This window comes from Microtus pennsylvanicus, chromosome 6 (assembly GCF_037038515.1).
Source record: "Microtus pennsylvanicus isolate mMicPen1 chromosome 6, mMicPen1.hap1, whole genome shotgun sequence".
Taxonomy (NCBI): Eukaryota; Metazoa; Chordata; class Mammalia; order Rodentia; family Cricetidae; genus Microtus; species Microtus pennsylvanicus.
The window spans coordinates 84,293,521-84,315,024 of NC_134584.1; the positions used below are offsets into that span (position 1 = coordinate 84,293,521).

Genomic DNA, 21,504 nt, shown 5'->3' on the forward strand with positions numbered 1-21,504 from the left:
CAAGTTCGAATTTGAACTCTCTGTGTGTCCAGTGCATTGGCGTGATCAGAGAGCCTCGAGCTCAGTTGGGGTGGTATATATATATATATATATATATATATATATATATATATATATATATATATAATAGCAGAGGTTGGGGTGAGGGATTTCAAAGGTTCAGGACCCCTGATTGGCTGACACTTGTCTAGAAGTGCCCTGGTAAAAGGGGATGGGTGTGTGTTGGACTAAGGGACATCAGGTGATCCTATCTATAATGGGTGAAATGTTAGGATTTCCTTTAGGTACTTTCCCCTTGGATGGTCCATTCCTGGGTGGTGCCAGAGTAGTCTCAGTTTCTGGTCTTTCCTGGAACAAGGTAATCTGAAACTCAGGCCTCTATGGAGTTTGTTATGTCTGGGCTCATTCTGATAAGAGGCCTGCAATGCCAACCTGGGCCATGGTAACAACTGGACCCAAGCTGCTGCTACTGACCACGTCTGGGTTTGTGGCTTTGATGCAGCTGGGGTCTGTGTTAATGTCTGTTGCCTGTGTTACCACAATGGCCCATGTGAACCGTGTGTTTAACCATGTGTTGAACTGTGTGTTAAAGTAAAAGGACTTTAGGCCTGGTGGTGGTGGCACACGCCTTTAATCCCAGCACTAGGGAGGCAGAAGCAGGTGGATCTCTGTGAGTTCAAGGCCAGCCTGGTCTACAAGAGCTAGTTCCAGGACAGGCTCCAAAGCTACAGAGAAACTCTGTGTCAAAAAACCAAAAACCAAAAAAAAAAAAAAAAAAAAAAGTAGACAAGGCACAGACATTCCTCAACCCCCTATACTTCCTGGTCTTCCTGCAGGGGCTACTCTCCCCGGCTACTGCCTCTCTCTTCCTATCCCATCCCAGCTTGCACCCAGGAAACCCCTCCCTTCTTCCTCCCCTCTTTGGGGCCATAAGATCCCCCAACCAGCTCAGCCTGTTCGGGTGCTGGGACCGGGTGGTGAGTGCAACTGGGCGGGCCTTTTGTCTGAGAGGTCCCTGGCCAGCAAGGGGATCTGATCCTGTACCAGAAGATCCATCAGAGGAGTGAATGAGTTCCTGACCAACTGCAGCAGCCCGAGACACGCAGCACAGACATTCCTAGGGGGAAACGAGCGTTCTCACGACTGTTGGGAGCAGCGGTTGGAGAAGAGTCTACTCTGGAGTGAAGAAGGCGCCATAGGCCTGCGAGGGCCTTTCGCTTTCCTTTCCCCTTCTCTCAGCCCTCCGTGACCCCGCTGGCCCCGCCTACACTGGTCCACGTGCTCCTGTCCTGGATCCCCATCTAATTAGGGGTTTGTGGATGGAGAGATGAATGAATGGGAACGTCGCGGGAGGCCGCTGGGCTGCTGGCCCAGCACATTACCTCCTGCTAAGGTCCATTCAGACCTTCTGGGGTTCGAGTGCGCCAGATGATGATGACAATACGAAGTGTAGGGGGGGATAGGGTGGAAAAATGGTGGCGCTGCCAGGCAGGTCTCTTGGATATGCTCCCAGGCTTTGAGTCGCCTGGGAACAAAGTTATTGCTTCCGATTTTTATTCTTGGCCTTGGACTTGTTTTGAGGTGATCGGTAGTTCCAGGCCCAAGGCTTCTGAGAGTTTCAGTCCTTAGATTGGAAATAACACTGTGAAGATGAACCCTAGGACAGCATTTACACCATAAGGAAACGACGGTGCAGTCTGATTCGCTTGGGTGAAATAACGTGCTGTTAGTCCTGGAAGTAACTTTTAGTGGAGAGGGGAGGTGTTAGTGTAATGCCCCAATTTGAAGTGAATGAATCATTTTAAAATGGATTTTAAAGGCGTGCGCCACCACCGCCCGGAAGAGAAATCCTGTCTCGAAAAAAAAGGATTTTATTCTGGTCGTTGGTGGCATAAGCCTTTTATTCCACCACTTCCGAGGCACTTGGTCTACACTGTGAGTTCCAGAACAGCCAGGGATACACAGAGAAACCCTGTCTCCACAAAAGCAAACAAAATTTTGTATTTGATGCCCCTTAAGATTTTAAACGGTCTTTTGAATTTCTGGGACTGTTTAGCTGGATTCTTGGATTTCTACTCAGAGTCTGGGCACCAATGACACTGAAGGGAATTATATTTACATGTGTACTTCTCCCAGGGAGATGCTCTTAGTTCACCATAGCTTTGCAGATTCTGTTGTAACTTGGAATCACATTTCCCCTAGAGGTGTTATTTCTATTTATGGGTCCTAAAGATGAGAATTTAAAACCCAGATGAAATTGATTTTTGAGTCACTATAAGCGTGAATGTGATAACACCTGTGGTATAAAATAAGTGGTATTTTTTGTTTATCACATGCGAAAACTGAGTCTTCTAGAGATAGAACCTGGGGTAGAACTGTGATCTGGTTCCAGAAAGAGCCTTTTCTACACACACACCTTGCCCTGTCATGTGTGGTTTTTTTTAAGTTTGGCAATTTTACGTATTGTAAAATATCAATAATTTCTGTTTTTCTCAATTTTATTCTTCACTCATTTTCCTTTCTGCTCATGTTGTAGTTTTTATTGTCTTTTAAGACTATTACCTTCAGTCTGCTGTTCATTGTCTTAACTGAAGTTAGAATCAGAATTACATCTGTGTCGAGTACACTTGCCTGATGTATCTGATGACCTGAAATATGTTTTGTAGTTAGAAAAAGAAGACATTGAATTATAGAATTAATGTCTGCAGTTGGAAAGCGCATACTATTATAGACTGTACTTTACCTCTAATGTATAACGTAGAGTAGGTTGGAGGTTTTGTCATTTGCTTGTGGCATTTGACTGTCATTATGCCTGTTTTGAGTGTGTTTATTACTAACTAGGAGTCAGAGTAAGAATATTTAGTTAAGCTCCTTTCTTTTGGTAATAATGTTCTTGATAGGGGAAATCAGTGACTAATGCTGCCTTCCATGTGTGCATTTGTGTAATAGCACAGTAGATAGATGGAAGTTTATCATAAAAAGGGAACATTAATGTTTATAATTTTTTTCCCAAAGATACAGATTTGCCCTAATGGCTTGTATAGAAAGTAATTTTGCTTTAGGGTGTTGTTGATAATATTTTAATCATGGCAGCAGTTTATAATTGGGGAAAGTGATTTCCCTATAGTATTTTATTTCATCCTTATCAAGTTTCATGTCAGGTTATGTGATAGCCATTAAATACCTAGGGAATTTGGAATAAGAATATATTATTTAGTTGACAGTTCTTAAACAACTGTATTTTTCCTTCCTACCAGGAAGTGTTTGATGATTCATCACCTGAAAAGCAAAAAGAAATGCAAGAACAAGATCCTACATATGAAGAAAAAATGGTATGTTCTAGATATGTGAATAGCATTTGTGATGAACCTTTGTGAAAAAGATTTTAAATGTATTCATTAGTTTACATATACAGGTGTCTCTAATTGTGCTGTAAAACATAACAAATTATGGCTCTTTTTAGATGAACATAACTCTAAGGTGATAGTAGAGAACACTTTTACCCACTGTAGTTCAGATTGTGATACTAATATATTAATATAGAGCTTCAGTCCTCTGACTAAAGTTTATTTCATTTCTGCTGATCTCACTTGTATGTATTATTCCCTGAAAATCTTTACCCTGAGAGACCTTTTTTAAAAAAAAATTAACGCTCATAATTGATTTTCTCATGTGCTACCATACCTGACTTGTTTCTCTTCATGTAAATAGATTATCATGTCTTTAAAACATCAGTTAAGGACTTGAGAGTTCATTATTAGTAAACTTTGTTTTCAAATATATTCACTCTCTTGATGTGACAACAGGAAATATTCAAAGGGAGTGATGACAATCCTGAGACTGAGGAGATCCATCCAGAGGGGTCATTGTCAACAACTTTACAAACTGGTCTCCCTGCTGGCACATACTGTGATGTCATTTCTGGAGATAAAATTTATGGCAATTGTACCGGAATTAAAGTCTATGTTTCTGGTGATGGCACTGCACAATTTTCTATTAGTAACAGGGCTGGAGACCCATTTATTGCAATTCATGTTGAATCAAAACTATAACATTTAAAATAAATTAATACTGAGAGCAATAATGGCGCACGTCTGTAATCCCAACACTTGGGAGGCAGAGGCAGGCGGATCTCTGTGAGTTTGAGGCCAGCCTGGTCTACAAAGGGAGTTCCAGGACAGGCTCCAAAACTACAGAGAAACCCTGTCTCGAAAAACCAAAAAAAAAAAAAAAGAAAAGTATTTGATAAGTGAATTTTAGACCTGGTACCCTTTTAAAATTTGGTATCAGTTTGAGTAAACAGTATGTTTTCTTTCAAATACATTCCCTTGTACAATGTTTTCTTGCTTATTTTGTTTTTATGTTGTATTTAAAAATCTTGTTACTGTTATCTTATTAGAGGATAATGAACATAAAATGTTAGTTTTGGAAATACATGAACTCATTTAAGCATGTCTGTAGGCATGATGTATTTCCTGTCATGCCCCTTAACCCGCTCCCACTCTCCTCTTGATAGGTTCGTATATTCAGCCTGTGCTTGTGGGTGACTTGTCTTTGGGAGTCACAGTCACCTTGTTGCGTTTTTCAGTAGTTTGTTCATTTTGATTCTTCAGTTCTTCATGCAGGCATATGTACATTATTTCTGAAGTTTAATAAAGGGTGTCTTAAATTTTGCAGCAAACTGACAGAGCAAATAGATTTGAGTATTTACTAAAGCAGACAGAGCTGTTTGCACATTTCATTCAGACTGCTGCTCAGAAGACTCCAACCTCACCCTTAAAGATGAAACCAGGGCGCCCACGGGTAAAAAAGGATGAAAAACAGAATTTGCTCTCAGTTGGCGAGTGAGTAGTAGTTTATATTTCATAGTTTAAACCAAATTTGCTTTTTAAATTATACTTTTTAAGGTTTTTTTTTTTTTTAATCTTCTGTGGCTTCACAGTTGTGGCCATCGGTGTCTCAGTATCTAAAAATATATACAATGACTTAGTTTTAAACCATTAAATGCTTTGTGAATTGTAACAGCCATGTTGTACATGGAATTAAGATGTTAAGCGTTCCTTAGAGGGGTTAAAAATGCGGAGGTTAAGTGTGTTAGTCACCGTTACATAGAAGTGCTTGGTCCACGCTTGAACGTGAAGAAGCTATTGTATATTTTTGTCTTCCAAAAACCATAACTACATTGAGGGTATGTTTGTCTTTTGTGTTGGTACTAGAGACTGAACATAAGGCTTCATGCTTGCTGGATGAGCATCCTACCACCAGCTTATAGAATCCACCCAATTTTTTCACTTTTTAAAATTTTGAGACAGGGTTTTTCACTGAGTTGTCAGAGTTGGACTGAAGGTCTTTCTGTGTCAGCTCTCTAAGTAGCTAGCATTGCAAGTGCATATCCCCAGCCTTGTTAGTAAGGGCATGTGTACACTATTTGTTTAAAATGTTTGCTGTATACTTAGGGGGCTGCTTATATGTTATATGCCATCCTTCAGTGTTTTTTGGTAATTCATTGTACGTACTGAATATACGGATTTTTCAAGACTTTTGTGCTAGTATCTACTATAATACCTGATGTGATAAATGAAGTGTGTAAATTAATTATCATATGTAAGATTATTTTAAAGAGGGGGCTGGAGACGTGGCTCAGCGGTTAAGAGAACTGACTGTTCTTCCCGAGGACCCGAGTTCAATTCCCAGCACCCACAGGGTAGCTCACAACTGTCTGTAGATCCAGTTCCAGAGGATATGACACCTTCACACCAATACACATAAAATAAAAGTTAAATAAACCATAAAATTTTTAAAAAAGATTATTTTAAAGAGATTATATGTTTGTCAATGTGAAAATTGCTAAGTGATTAGTTAAAACAGAAAAGTATTATGTTCATCTAGAGTTTTATTTGGAGTATTATGTTGTTCTGGTGTATCTTATTATTACCAATTATGTATATCCAAAGTGCTATTTTTATATTAAAACATAAAATTCTTTTCAAGCCAGGTGGCAGTGGTACAAGGCTTTAATCCCAGCACTAGGGAGGCAAATCTCTGAGTTCTACAAAAGCCAGGGCTACACAGAAACTCTGTCTCTAAAACCAAAAAAATAAAGAAAACTTTTTATTTATTTATTTTTTTAAATACATACTGTTCTTGCCAGGACCTGAGTTTGGCTCCCAGCACCCATATCCAGAAGCTCACAACTTCCTGTTACTCCAGCTCCAAGGGTTTGAGGACTCTCCTCAGGCACACGGAAGGTATCATGGCAGCACTACTTAGATTCTGAGACCATTTACTTCAGCAGCGCTATGGATCATCTCTTGACTCTGGTCACGGACAGAGAAACGTTCTCCTAGATGTGTATGATATGATTATTCCTTCTACCTTAAAGGAATGACAAACTCAGCATCATCAAACTAGAGAATCATCACCAACTCCAGAAGACAAGGCCTGATTTTGGAAAGTGTGATGGATAAACATTGATCCCAGCTCACCTTTTCCCTGTAAACAACATGGCAGATGTGTATGTGCGGACCCAGAGCACGTCCTGTGAAGACGTTGTTTTCTAATGTCTAGATATTTGCCTGAATATAGGAGGGCCCTTCTCTTCTGGGATGTCAATCCTGTCATGTTCACCCAGATGGAATGCAACAGCTGCATTCTGGGGAGTATTCGTGTCCAAAGCCCCTATACTCGCCCTGGGGAAAGGATGTCTTTGAGCCTGGAGAACCTTCACTGTGTGGTGATGAGATAAGCCGACTTGTGTGTTCACTATGCTCAGAACAACATCTCTTTTGGGATTACCTCGCATTGTTCTTTCTATAAGACAATATAAAATTAATAGCCAAAAGTTATTTTTACTACTGTAAACATAATTCTATAACCACTCCCTCCCTTCCCCTCTTTGTCTTCCCCAAATCTGAAGAGCCTGTATCACGGCACTGCTTTCCATATTTTCTCATTTCTTAAATTACTAGAGTAAATGACCTTCCTTATCTTATGTATTTGGGTCAGGATGCCACACAAGCATGAGGACCTGAGTTCGATCCTCAGCACGGGTACAAAGCTGGGCATGTTTGTAGTCCCCGTGCTAGCAAGGCAGAGATAGGATCCCTGGGGCCCTCTGGTCAGCCATCCTAGCTGAGCCCCAGGACAGCGAGAGACCCTGTTCCAAAACTCAAGCTAAACATCCCGAGGGACCACACCTGAGGTTCAACTCTGACCCCATGTGCACACACACAAACCTAGCTTCCCAATATACACACTTACACTAACAGAAGTTAAACAGCTGTTACCTACCGAAATATCTTATTTTTTTGGTAATATCATGCTTGATATCAGACACATCAAATATTGCTAGGAAGGAGTCGAAGCATGAGCCTTCCTCTCCTTCTTTTATATAAAGCTTATAGGAAAAAAAATAATGATTTCGAAATGCCGCAAAAAGAGGAGGGGAGCCGCTTACCCCCGTTCCCTCTGCTCCAACCCCTACTCCCCCCTCCTCTTCCTTATATCCTACTATCCTCAAGAAAAAAAATCCACTTTACCCCCCGCCTGTTCTTTCCCCGGACCCTGAATCTCCCCTCGTAGACCTCCTATCGGAGGAGGAGGAGCCTCCTCCATATGCAGGACCAGCGAGCCCAGAGGGACCTGAAGCAGCCCCGAGGCACCCCCACAAGAATCCCCAACCCCCTCACCTATGGCTGGCCGACTGAGGGGCAGATGCGAGCCACTGCCTGATTCCACCTCCCATGCCCTTCCCCTCCGTAGGGTCCGAATGGCCAGCAACAGTACGGGCCATTCTCAGCTTCTGATCTATACAACTGGAAGCAACACAAACCCCCCCCCTTCTCCAAGCACCCAGTGATACTAACTTGATAGAATCTATCCTAGTTACACACCAGCCCACCTGGGACGACTGCCAGCAGCTCTTGCAGGCTCTGTTGACCTTGGAGGAAAAACAAAGCGTCTTTTTGAAGGCACAGAAGAATGTCCCGGGCCACAACGGACGTCCAACCCAGCTGCCGAACGAGATTGATGCGGCTTTTCCCTTGACCCGCCCTAATTGGGACTTTACCACGGACGCAGGTAGGGAACACCTACGTCTTTACCACCAGTTGCTCATAGCGGGTCTCCAAGGGGCAGCACACCACCCCACTAATTTGGCTCAGGTAAAGCAAGTGATACAAGGGAATGAGGAGACACCCTCAGCATTTTTAGAGAGGCTTAAGGAAGCAGAAAGAATTTTTAACAAAAGGGAAACTCCGGAGGAGAAGGAAGAGAGATTATGGCAGAGAATGAAAAAGGATCAGGAGGAAAGAGACATGAAAAGAATAAAGAATTAAGCAGGCTGCTGTCCACTGTAGTTCAAGGACAAGATAGAAAGGGAGGTAGGCTGGGAGAACGGAAGGGGGCCAAAGTGGATATTGACCAATGTGCCTACTGCAAGGAACGAGGACACTGGATCAGGGACTGACCCAAGAAGCCCAAGGGACCCCGGAAACCTAAACACCGGGCTTCCCTATTAGCTCTGGATGAGGACTAGGAGAGTCAGGGCCAGGAGCCCCCCCGCCCCCCACCGAGCCCAGGATAACTCTTAAAGTTGGGGGGCAACCAGTTACCTTCCTAATGGACACCGGAGCCCAGCACTCAGTCTTAACCCAGGAACCTGGACCTCTCAGTGACCTATCAGCCTGGGTTCAAGGGGCAACCCGAGGCAAGAGATACCGATGGACAATGGATCGGAAGGTTCAATTGGCAACTGGTAAGGTGACACATTCCTTCTTGCATGTTTCAGATTGTCCCTATCCTTTATTGGGTAGGGACCTTCTCACTAAATTAAAGGCCCAAATCCACTTTGAGGACAAGGGGGCTCGGATAACGGGCCCTAAGGGTGGCCCCCTCCAAATTTTAACACTCCATCTGGAAGATGAATATAGACTTTATGAGCCTCAGGAGCCACAAATACCTGACTTGGCCTCCTGGCTTAATGACTTTCCATTGGCATGGGCAGAAACTGGGAAAACGGGGTTAGTTAGTCCTACAACAGGCCCCACTCATCATCCAACTAAAGGCCACAGCTACCTCCGTCTCAATTAAGCAGCACCCCATGTCTCATGAGGCATATCAGAGTATAAGACCCCACATAAAAAGGCTGCTGGATCAGGGCATTCTCACTCCCTGCCGATTGCCATGGAACACCCCCCTCCTGCCAATAAAAAAAGCCGGGGACTGGGGACTACCGGCCAGTGCAGGATCTGAGAGAGGTTAACAAAAGGGTGGAGGACATACACCCCACAGTCCCCAACCCTTACAATCTAGAGTACTCTGCCACCATCCCACGTTTGGTACACCGTATTGGACTTAAAGGATGCTTTCTTCTGCTTGCGGTTACATCCTGAGAGCCAGTCCCTTTTTGCCTTTGAATGGAAGGACCCAGATCTTGGACTTTCTGGTCAATTGACCTGGACCAGGCTCCCCCAGGGATTTAAGAATAGCCTGACCCTCCTTGATGAGGCCTTACACTGGGACTTGGCAGACTTTCAGGTTCAGTACCCCGCCGTGATATTGCTCCAATATATTGATGACCTCCTTCTGGCGGCCGCCTCAGGAAAAGAATATCAGGAGGGCACAAAAGCCCTCCTACAGACATTGGGACAATTAGGATATCAGGCATCAGCCAAAAGGCTCAGATTTGCCAGAAACGAGTCATTTGCCTAGTTATCAATTGAGAGATAGACAGAGATGGCTGACCGAGGCGTGCAAACAGACTATTACTAACATCCCTGCCCCCCAGAACCCCCTGCCAGCTGTGGGAGTTTCTGGGAACAGCGGGGTTCTGCCGCCTCTGAGTCCCAGGGTTTGCGGAGATGGCTGCTCTCTTATATCCTTTGACCAAGCAAGGGGTGATGTTCACCTGGGAAAAGGAGCACCAGGAGGCCTTCAACAATATCAAAAAGGCTTTGCTAACCTCACCCGCATTGGGCCTTCCAGACGTTACCAAGTCCTTTGAACTGTTTATAGATGAAAAGCAGGGATATGCCAAGGGGGTCCTGACCCAGAGACTGGGCCCCTGGAGGCTTCCTGTGACCTATCTGTCCAAGAAACTCGACCCGGTCGTATCCAGATGGCCGCCCTGTCTACTGATGGTAGCAACTATTGCAGTCCTTACTAAGGACACAGGTAAATTGACTCTGGGCCAGCCATTGACCATCCTGGCACCCCATGCAATGGAGGCCTTGGTCAAACAGCCTCCAGACCGCTGGCTTTCCAATGCCCGCATGACTCATTACCAAGCCATGCTCCTGGATGCGGACCGGGTGCAATTTGGACCTGTGGTCACTCTCAACCCCGCAACCTTGCTCCCCTTGCTGGAGGAGGCAGAGCAGCATGATTGCCTCCAGATCCTTGCAGAAATGCACGGGACCAGACGGGACCTGACGGATCACCCTCTTCAGGACGCTGACTACACCTGGTACACCGATGGTAGTAGCTTCCTGGAAAATGGGGAGCGGAGAGCGGGCACAGAAGTAACCACGGAAACAGAGGTAATTTGGGCTGAAGCCCTACCAGCGAGCACCTCATCCCAAAGAGCAGAACTCATCGCATTGACCCAGGCACTCCAGATGGCAGAAGGTAAGAAACTTAATGTCTATACGGACAGTCGATACACCTTTGCCACTGCCCATATACATGGGAAAATTTACCGAAGGCGAGGGCTACTGACATCAGAGAAAAAGGAAATTAAAAATAAGGCTAAAATCTTGACACTACTCAAAGCCCCATTTCTGCCCGAAAAACTGAGTATTATACACTGTCCTGGCCACCAAAAGGGCCACAGCCCAGAGGCAAAAGGAAATCGATTGGCGGATGCTGCCGCCAAGGAGGCTGCCCTAAAAACAATCAGCACCTCCCGAGCCTTCCTTCTGACCGATTCAGAAAATACAAGACCGTTCCGATGTCCACTGCCCTATAGTCAAGAGGACACCAACCTCCTAAAGAAAATTGGGGCCACCTATGACCCCAAAGAGCAACATTGGGTCTTCAAGGAAAAGACTGTTATGCCAATGAGACATACCTATGAGCTGATAAAATACCTGCATAGGTTGACCCATTTAGGACCAAAGAAGATAAAAACCTTACTGAAACAACAGGAAACTGGCTGGGGATTGAACCTGGGTCCTCTGGAACAGCAGCCAGTGCTCTTAACTGCTAAGCCATCTCTCTAGTCACAGGGAGTTTTTTTTTATATTTTTTAAATTGTTTTTTTGAGACAGTGTTTCTCTGTGTAGCCCTGGCTGTTCTGGAGCTTACTCTGTAGACCGGGCTGGCCTCAAACTCAGAGGTCCTCCTGAGGATCTGCCTCCCAAATGCTGGGACTAAAGGTGTGCACCATCACTGCCTGGCAGGGCATTTACTTTTAAAGGATTAAACAAAGCAAAGCATACAGAGCACGCCATGGCTGTCGGGTTTTGTCTGGCATCTCTCCTCTGGTTAAACAGAAGGCAAATGTATGGAGGGACAGAGGAAGAAGCGAGGCCCCTACAGCAGCAGGCCTTTCTCACTTGAGAGATGTCTCCATCGCCAGGCTGAGCCCTCCAGAGCCTCAGAAGCATGGAGAGCTGATTTGTCTGGGAGCAGAAGAGTTCTGATAGAGAGCAAGGGGAAGATGCATCCCTCTGTTTCGGTTATTCCTACATCAGCAGCTAGCCGCAGCCACCTCTGATTTAGCACATTTTCTCACCTCCCAGATTCTGGCAATGGAGCCACACAGAGCCCTCACAATCTAGCTACCCTGCCTCCTGGGAGGTGACCAGGAAAGAACATAGCTATGCAAAGGAGAAGGAGTCAGGGAAGAAAAAAGAGCTTTCTCACTAGCACTAGCTTGAAATCCATTCACCCTGGACAGGATGACTCGGGCTTTAGCACACCACCCCCGTTTCACAGATGGAAAGAGGAGATGTCAGTGAAGCAGCCTTCAGGATGCTTTTAGAATTGGGCCATTGGGACGATTCAGTCAGTGAAGGCGCTTGCTAGCATGCCCGATGGCCCAAGTTTGCACCAAGAATCCCACATGGATGATGAACTGACGACCACAGGTAGTTCTCTGCACTCCACACACATGTCACAGTGCTTATATGCATGAACACGCACATGTGCATGTGTGTGCGCGCACACACATAAATAGAGAAGTTTAAGACTTCGAATGTAGGATCTTGATTCCTGGAGTGAATGTGAAGTAACTGCTCACTAAGCAATCAAAGAGGTTTAAACAGCCCATTCTGTACAGGTACTGTCGTCTTGGGCCTGGAGATGTGGCTAGCTGGCCTGGCGTGCAAGAGGCCTTGGATCCCATCCCTGGGAATGAAAAGACATGCACGCATGCACACACACACACACACACACACACACACACTCACACATTCATGCATACATCCACAACATAACATACACATGCATACACGCGAATACACACACACACATATACATATAAAACTGTCTTAGTTATTGTTTCTATTGCTGTAAAAAGACACCCTGACCACTGCAATTCTTATAAAGGAAAATATTTAATTGGGGCCGCTCACTTATAGTTCAGAGGTTCAGTCCATTATCATCATGGGGACATGGCAGTGTGCAGGCAGACATGGTGCTGGAGAAGCAACTGAGACTCCTACATCTTCCAGGCACCAGGAAGGGGTCCGCCTCACTGGGCTTGACTTGAGCAATATGAGACCTCAGAGTCTGTGTCCACAGTGACACACTTCCTCCAACAAGACCACACCTCGTAATCCTATGAGATTATGGGGGCCAATCACATTCAAACTACCACAACATGCACATACATATAGACACATACACCGATACATGTACATACACACACTCACACACATGCACACATACACAACATATACATGTGCACACACACACATATACACATACCCACAATACATACATGTACATACTCGGCACACAACATACACATGTGCATACACACATAAAATATACATGAACATATACACACGCATGCACACATACATTTACACACAACGTATACATGTGCATATACACACAAATACACACACAGTTGCACATAGCAGAACAGGGCAAGCGTTGTGTCCTTTCATGACCTAACCAGGAAGTGCTGTCCGCCCTCTGCCATGCTGCAGCTGTACTAAGAGAATTGGCAAATCCAGCACCTGTGATGGAGGCCAGGAAGTGTGATTGCTGGTACCGGGCTTGGAGGCTGCCAGCACCTGCAGACAGCCAAGATGAAGATTTCCATATTAATTCCAGATTCAGACTGCTGGGTCTGACTTGCAGCCGGGCCAACCCCAGCTAGGAACCTTAGGCGGGTCACTCACCCTCTCTGTGCTTGAGCTTCCAGATCTGGAAATGAGCATGAATTTAACATTGCCTCATAGGCTCGTGTGGGAGCTACAGCTTGGCATCCTTTGGCAATGCCTAGGAGGCTGGCAGGAGGGCCTCAAGGCCAAGAACAGCCCGGGCTATGTAGTTTTGCCCTGTCACAACAAACAAATAAGCAAACCTTATCAAATTTAAAGTGTTTTGAGTCACAGGAATGTCTCGGGTTTTTAGAGCTGTCCAGGGCTCTGGCCCAAGCGTGCAGGGTGACTGACCAGAGTAGGAGGGTGGCCACATCTCTGCAGGCTCTCTTCCAGTGACTACAGGAGCACAGGGCTTTGAGACACAGCCTTGGCCTCAGCACTTTTGGAGCCTAAAGCTTTGGAAAAAGCCTTTTTGAGTTGGGGGAGGAAGAGGAGAACTGGCTGTCAAGATGCTGGAGTCTGGGGAAAAATGCTTCTAAGACAAAAGGGGCGGGGACGTGGCTGGCTGGGCTATGTACACACCCCAGGGCTGCAGGAACTCCTGCCATTGCCTACTGTGGTCGGTATATAAAATAAATGAAAAAAATGCTGATTAAATAAAAGAAAAGATAAAAAGAAAATCCAGCTCGCTCAAAGTAGATTCTAATGCTCTGGACTGTGTCAGGTTGAGAAAGTGCCCAGTCAGGGAAGCGCTTGCCTTAGGAACATGCCGACCCGAGTCAGAGCTTCAGTGGGTAAAGCCATAAAAGCCTAGCAAGGCCTCATGGACCTGGCTGCATTCCTGCTGCAGGCAGAAGCAAGAGGATTCCAAGTACTCGCTGGCCAGTGAATCAGTGAACTCAAGGTTCAAAGACAGACCTTGTTTCAAAAACTCAGGTGGAGAGACTGGGAGACAGCTCTGCAGACAAAAGGGCTGGCTGTGCAGGCAGAGCTGGGAACTCAGGTTCTTTAGGATCCCTGGAACGTGTGTAAAAAGCCAGATGTGGTTGTACACATCTGTATCTCAGAATTCCCACAGAAATGAGGAGTGGAGGCAGAGAACCTCTGGCTGACACCCCTGAAGCAAAGGACAGAGACCCTACCCAAAGCCAGGTGGAAGGTGAAGACACACGCACTGTGGCACCCCATCCCCATCCCTTGCGGGGTCACACAAACAGATGAGAAAAAGGAAAGAACACACAAGGCAGAGTGTGACCAAGGAAGACACCCAAACACACATGCACATGTATCCAAACACAGAGTGTGAACCCACACACATCCTTTAAACAGAGCATGGTGGTATAAATCCTTCACCAATGTAGGCAGGCGGATTGTGAGTTTGAGCTCCATGAGACACTTCCTCAAAAGAAAAACAAAACAAAAGACCAGAAAGTATTACCAGGAAAACTGTCTGATAGCCCCAAAAGGCTCCTAGGAGAGAGACAAGCCTGTCTTTGTGTCTGGCAGGCTTAGGACTGGACCAGGATCTTTTTGGGACCTAGAGAAGTCTCATCTAAAGAGAAAGCCAGAAAATGGTGCATTTCTCTGTGTTTCAGTATGAGGAACAGCAAACCTTCAGGGCTGGAGGTAGCACAGCTCCAGGGGAAGCCAGGAAGCAGTGTGTGTGTGTGGGGGGGGGTACAGGCCATGAGCGTGACAGTATCACTGGGAGTGGCGTGTTTCACAGAGAAAGGTTGTCAAGTGTGTCCCAAATCAGTCACTTTTACTCAAGAAACTGCCCACGTCACTTGAAGTCTGGGTGCAGACGTTATTTCTCAGCTGGCTTTGCAGTTCAGCATGGTCATATGACCAGAGGAAACTCAGCAGAAGCCTTAGAAGCCTGACCAACCATCTTTATGCTTGGCGGTTGCTTCCTGGAGCTTGGCATGTGGGGTTGAGGTGGTGTGACCTTCAAGAGGTGGGGCTGGCTCATGGGAAGGACTTGCTAGTGAGAATCCAGCCCCAAAATGGGCAATGTCTCCCAGGAGTGGCTTAGGTTTCTGGGGACAGTGTGAGTTCTCTGGGGAACTGACTGTTAGACTGGACCCCACGTTGTTAGTACTGCGGCCCTGGTCTCTTCAAATTACCCTGGGGGTTTTCTTGGGTCTGAAACCTGCACATGAATCGCTGTGGAAATTCTCAAACCCATCTTTCTGGGCCTAGTGCCTTGTTCTCTCTCTCTCTCCTCTGTCTCTGTCTCTGTCTGTCTCTCTCTCCCTCCCTCTCTCTCTTCCCCCACCCCCTTCATTTGGATAGTGTATTTCAGGTGCAGAGTTCTGTCTCTGTACAGACTGTGGGTGCCTGAGGCCGTCTGCTGCCTTGCACAGCTGAACGTCTCCCTGACCCAGTTGGGGCACCTTAGGAGGTCTGTAGGGTAACCAACCACAGGGGACTCAGATGCCAAGTTTGATCATCCTAGGGGCGATCTCTCAATAGAGAGGACAAGTGGGCAAACTCATCTGGTCTCAGCTGGTATCAGGGGAGGCACCAGCTAACTTGCTTCTCCAGTGCGGAGTCCCATGAATACTAGATAGGAGATCTGCCCCTGGGCCACACCTCCAGCCCCTCAACTGAGGAATCCAGGCAGGAACATCAAACCACAGCAAGCTCTTGGTCTCACTATGTCACCCAGATGGATTGTGACACTGTCATCTTCCTGTCTTGGTATCCAAGGCAGTAGGATGGCAGCTGTGTGCCTGTGCGGCCACATCGGCTGGAGGTGCCAACTCATCATTGACAGGGTTATCCCTAAAGGATAATGTGCGCTAACCAGATGCCCTTTACTTGGCTGTTGTTCACACCCTGCTGTGAGTTAGACTGCCTGTGGCTCCCTGCTCCCTGACTCACGGTCACTGCCCTCACCACACCAAAGCAGCAGAGTCGGGTGACCATGGACTGAGCCTGAGAAACCATGAGCCACGACACATCCTGGCTACTTCACGTTGTGGCTCATAGAGACAGGGTTGGGGAAGCCAGGAATCAGGGTGAGTTCTCCTTCCAGCCCTGGCCCTGTCTCCTCTGAGCCTCCTACACTTCACGCTGCTTTCGCTGCTCCTTCAAGGCAGACCACACTCTCACCAGCTGCTCTCTCAGCCAAGAATGACCCAGAAGAGAGCGAGACCCCACCGACAGTGCTAAAATCCAAGCCACTAGAACTTTCTGCAGGGATCATGATAGTGGCTGGGTGTCCATGCTAGCCAAGTTATTAGCACCAACAGGCTTCAAGCTGGGCTCAGGCAGACCTGTGTTCAACCCTAGCTCAGCAGTGACTTGAGTTGAAGAGCCTCCAAATAGGAAGTGAAATATGGGAAGCTGGGCCACAGTCCGGGCAACTGCAAGAGGCAAGAGACTAATGGCTGAGAAGACGAGGACGCAAGCTCTGGGGCCAGGCTTTCGGGATTTGAAGTCGACTTACATCTTTGTGATCTCAGACTGATTACTAAGCCTCTCTGTTTCCGTTTTCTTGTTTGTGAAATGGTGCAGCTTTAACACTTGGCATACGCTGCTACGTTCCCGCTGACTCTCGGGAGGCATTTAGCAAACCTGCTACTCCGAAAAGCCCCCAGAGGACACTGTCGCCTACACCATGGATGTAAATAGTGCCTCCTGACATTGTCCAAAAGAGCAATGGAGTCCATGGCTGTGTGGGAGAGGCTTCTCTGGACACCGTGATCATCATTCCTTTTACCTCCTTAGAACTGTACAAAGGTCAGGATGCTCCGTGTCTCAGGACAAGAGACCAAGTTGCAGCTGCAGAGCCACACGCCCAGGAACTACTGGAGCAGGGGTGCAAATTCCGACTCAGATCAGAGAGGGAGAGACAGTGCTTACACTTACCAGCAATTTGTCCATGGATGGGTAGGTGTGGATCAGTGGGCTTCAAGAGGACTCCTGGGGACTATGGGAAGGCATATCTGTCTTCTAGAGAAAGCATTCTTGAGCTGAGCATTGTGGTTCTGTTTGTCATCCAAGCACTAGGGAAGCTGAGGCAGGAGGATAACTGCAAGTTTGATTTAAGCGAGTATCTTTAAGATTGTCCTGGGCTACAGAATGAGACCTTGTTTCAAAAAGAAGAGAGAAAGAAAGAAGGGGGAAAGGGATGTGATGGGTCCCCCTTAACGTCGGTTCATGCTGCCATTCTTAGTAGACGTGACCAAGAAGGCAGTCTCACTGGGCTGCAGGAGAAACCAGTCCAGGATAGTCCATAAAGAAGCAGAATGCAGGGGACGTTGGAGGGCTAGCTGGAGCCTTGCTCACACTGAGCCTGAAGCTGCACCTCTTGTAGTTCTGAGAACCAACAAAGGCAAACAACAGCAGCCAGGTGTGGTGCCGGACACCTCACCCTCAAGCACTCAGGAGGCACAAGCATGAGGCTGGCCTTGGCTGCACAACACAAGCCTGTCTCCAAAGCCAAAACAGCAAGTATGGGATTTCCTCTTGGAAGCATAAAATTGCCTTAAATAAAAGTGGTGGGGAAGAACCCACCACACAAGCATGAGGACCCGAGTGAGAGCCCAGCACTCACATGAGAAATAGCTGGGCTTGGAAGCACATGCTTGTAGTCCCAGCACCGGGAGCAGAGACGGGCAGATTCCTGGGGCTCACTAGCAAGCCAGCCTAGCCTACCTGGCAAGCTCCGATGACAAGCCCTGCCTCATAAATAAGGAGCCTGAGGGACAGAAGCTGGGCCTCCACATGCATGTGCACACACATGCACACGTGTACACATACAAGAGAAGAAAGGAAGAAAGGGAGTGGAGGGGGGAAGAGCAGAAGTTGTTGATTTATTCAGTGCCTCGATTTTCAGTGTGAAGCTTGGGAGATGTTGGACACGACAACGGCTCTGACTCTCCCAATAGCGCATGCTCAGATCAAAACACCACATCGCATGGCTCCACTCTGCACTACTGTTTATCAAGTCTAACGGTTTCCATTGAATATCCGAGTGACTATGAACAGCATTGCTCCCGTCCCGCCTAGAGTCACACGGCTATGACAGCATCAGCCCTACACATGTGCAGAGTCTACACGCATCCATCCTGAGTCACACGGCTATGACAGCATCAGCCCTACACATGTGCAGAGTCTACACGCACCCATCCTGAGTCACACGGCTAGGACAGCATCAGCCCTACGCATGCGCAGAGTCTACACGCACCCGTCCTGAGTCACACGGTATGACAGCATTAGTCTACACATGTGCAGAGTCTACACGCACCCATCCTGAGTCACACGGCTAGGACAGCATTAGTCTACACATGTGCAGAGTCTACATGCACCCATCCTGAGTCACACGGTATGACAGCATCAGCCCTACACATGTGCAGAGTCTACACGCACCCATCCTGAGTCACACGGCTAGGACAGCATCAGCCCTACGCATGTGCAGTCTACACGCACCCATTCACTCAGCTGAGCGCTGAACACATTTGCGGGAACACTGCATCTCCACGGAACATACAGAAGCCCCTGTCATGTCACTACTCCCCACACAATACAACACAGCTGTCTACAGAGTAGTTCAGAGATGGCGTGAGGCACACAGTGCCATTTTTACAGAAGGACTTGCTCATTTTGGCAGGCCCCAGCCGTCGCAGGGTTAGTTGAGTGTCTGGGACCCCGCAGAAGGACTTTAGTGCCCTGAGTGGTCTTGGGTTTTCTCTAGCTCACTGCACCAGGGAGGTCACTGGAGTCTGGAATTGGTACCAGGAGTGGGGTGTGACAAGCACACCGAGATTACAAATCTGGTGAGAACTTGGATCAAGGCTTGGTATTGTACGCTGTCATTCCTGAGCCCAAGGCATACTGCAGTCTGTTCCTCAGTTTCCCCAAGCTCTAGCTCTTGGCCCTTTGCCTTTCCCTGATTTCTTTTTTTAAAGACTTTTAAATTTTTAAAAATATTTATTTATTTTATATGTATGAGTATTTTGGCTGCATGTAAGTCTGTGCAGCACATGAATACTTTGTGTCCATGGAGGCCAGAAGAGGGCATTAGGTCTCCTGGAACTTAAGTTACAGGTGGTTGTGAGCCACCATGTGGGTGTTGGAAGCCGAACCCAAGTCTTCTGCAGAAGCAACATGCACTCAACCCCTAAACTATCTCTCTAGTCCCTGGTTTCTATTTTTTTTTTAAATTATATTTGTCTCTGTTGGAGTGTGCCTTGTGCATTCAGTGCCCAAAGATGCCAGAGGCCAAAGGCTTCAGACTTGTTGGGGCTAAAGTCACAGGCAGAACTACCACATGAAAGACGTTGCAGGCAGAGGGAACAGCAAGCAGAAAGGCCTTGAAGGCAAAAGCACTTAAGGCCAGGCATGATGGCCTTGAAGTTCAGGGCTGGCCTGGGCTAGAGAGATGGCTCAGCTTTTGAGAGCATTGTTAGTTGCTATCTCAGACTATCCCAGAGGACCTGACTTTGGTTCCAGTATCCAGTCAGGCTCATGACTGCTTGCAACTCTAACTCCAGGGGAATCAAATGCCTTTCTCTAGCCTTTGAAGGCATCTGAACACTTGGCACACACACACACACACACACACACACACACACACACAGACACAGACACACACACACACAGAGCGAGAGAGAAACAAAATTATTTTTAAAAATAAAAGAATATTCTGACTGTTGCTTGGAGGTAGAAAGCATGGTTGACACACATGAGGTCCCTAGTTCCATCCCCAAAACCATAGGAAACAAAACCCCAAAACAACAAAACACGAGGAACAACAGATGGAGTGGTGGGGATTTGACCCAGGGGAGAAAGTACAGCCAGAGGCAGAGTCAAAGGTTCCGTTTGGGTGGAGCCACTAGCAGAACCTGCAGGGGCCAGTGGTGAGCCACATGAATCATCCCAACACTGGGGAGACTGAGGCAGGAGGGGCATGACTCCAACCCAGTCTGCACTGCAGAGTCAGTCTCTGCAGAAACAACAACCAAACCAAAACAAACAAAATTACAGGCCTGCTCGTGTGCACAGTCACCATCCAGAAAGTGTGACGGGGCTGGGGAAATGGCTCAGGTGGTAAAGTCCTGTTTTTGTCATGCAAACACGAGGACTTGAGAACTTGATCTTGGGGGTCCTGAACCGGCACCTTTCTCTTCACTCCCAGCACTGGGGTATGAAGACGGGCAGATCTCTGGGGCTCGCTAGCCAGCCAGCCTTGTCCCATTAGCAAGCTCTAGGCCAATCAGAGACCCTGTCTCAAAACATGAATGTAGGGTGTTGAAAGCTTAGCATCTTACCTGGCTGTAAGAGACAGGAAGGGACAGGACAGCTCAAGCTCACAAGCCCCATGAAAAAGAGATGGCTTGCGGCTGTTGGAGACTTGGAACCGGAGGCACAGCTGAATCCTACATCAAAAGTCCTATAAGTTCAGAAGGGTGGCTGGGTCTTGGGAGCACATGTCTGTTAATCCCAGCACTTGCAAGGGAGAGGCAAGAGGATCTCAAGGAATTCGAGGCCAGCCTGGTCTACAAATCAAGTTCCAGGACAGCCAGAACAGTCCTGGACACAGAGAAACCCTGTCTCAGAAAAAAAAAATCTCAGAAGGGTGACTTCAGGGACATGTGCTAATAAGACACTGAGGAGCCAGCAGCTAGCATGGAGAGCCTGCCAGGCACTGAGGGAGGGGCGGGCACTCCAGAGCCTCTGCAGACCTTCCTCTGTGGCTCGAAGCCAAGGCCAGTATTCAAAGGACAAAAAGAGGGTCTCTCTGCCCTGCAAGCCAGCCAGCTGCACTGGAAAAGCAGTGCCCTGGGACCAGACCTATTTCTTTTTAATATCATCTAGGCTAGAATTGTTCAACCTTCCTTCCCCTTAAAAAAAAGTGTTCTGATTCCCAAGCAGCTCCTTTTTAAAAGTCAGGATTGTTTTCTTTTTCTTATGGGAACGAGGCACTGAGACCAGTTGTTCTTTCTGCCTTGAGGTGCAGAGACCAGACGCAGATCGCCTGTGAGCCTGCTCTGTTAGAGCAGCTGCCGCCTCAGGTTGTGGAGAGGAAACAGTGCAGAAAGCATTCGCCTTCCAAGCATGAGGACCTCAGCTTCATCCCTGAACCCACGGAGAAAGCCAGGCTTCTTGCACCCATGTAACCCTAGCACGAGGGAAGCAGAGTCAGAAAAATCCCTGGACTTGCTGATCAGTCAGCTTAGCCTAACTGATGAGCCTCAGGACCCAGTGAGAGACTTCG

General features: G+C 47.1%; 1 long non-coding RNA gene and 1 pseudogene across 1 annotated transcript; both read left to right on the forward strand.

The window, feature by feature from the left end:
• Positions 1–3,067: 3,067 nt before the first annotated feature.
• LOC142852906 (uncharacterized) lies at positions 3,068–6,520 on the forward strand. Its single transcript, XR_012911019.1, has 3 exons — positions 3,068–3,332; positions 4,678–4,844; positions 6,152–6,520. It is a non-coding gene; the product is annotated as an uncharacterized LOC142852906 (long non-coding RNA).
• Positions 6,521–6,619: 99 nt separating this feature from the next.
• Positions 6,620–21,406, forward strand: LOC142853078 (uncharacterized; annotated as a pseudogene).
• The last annotated feature ends 98 nt before the right edge of the window (positions 21,407–21,504 follow it).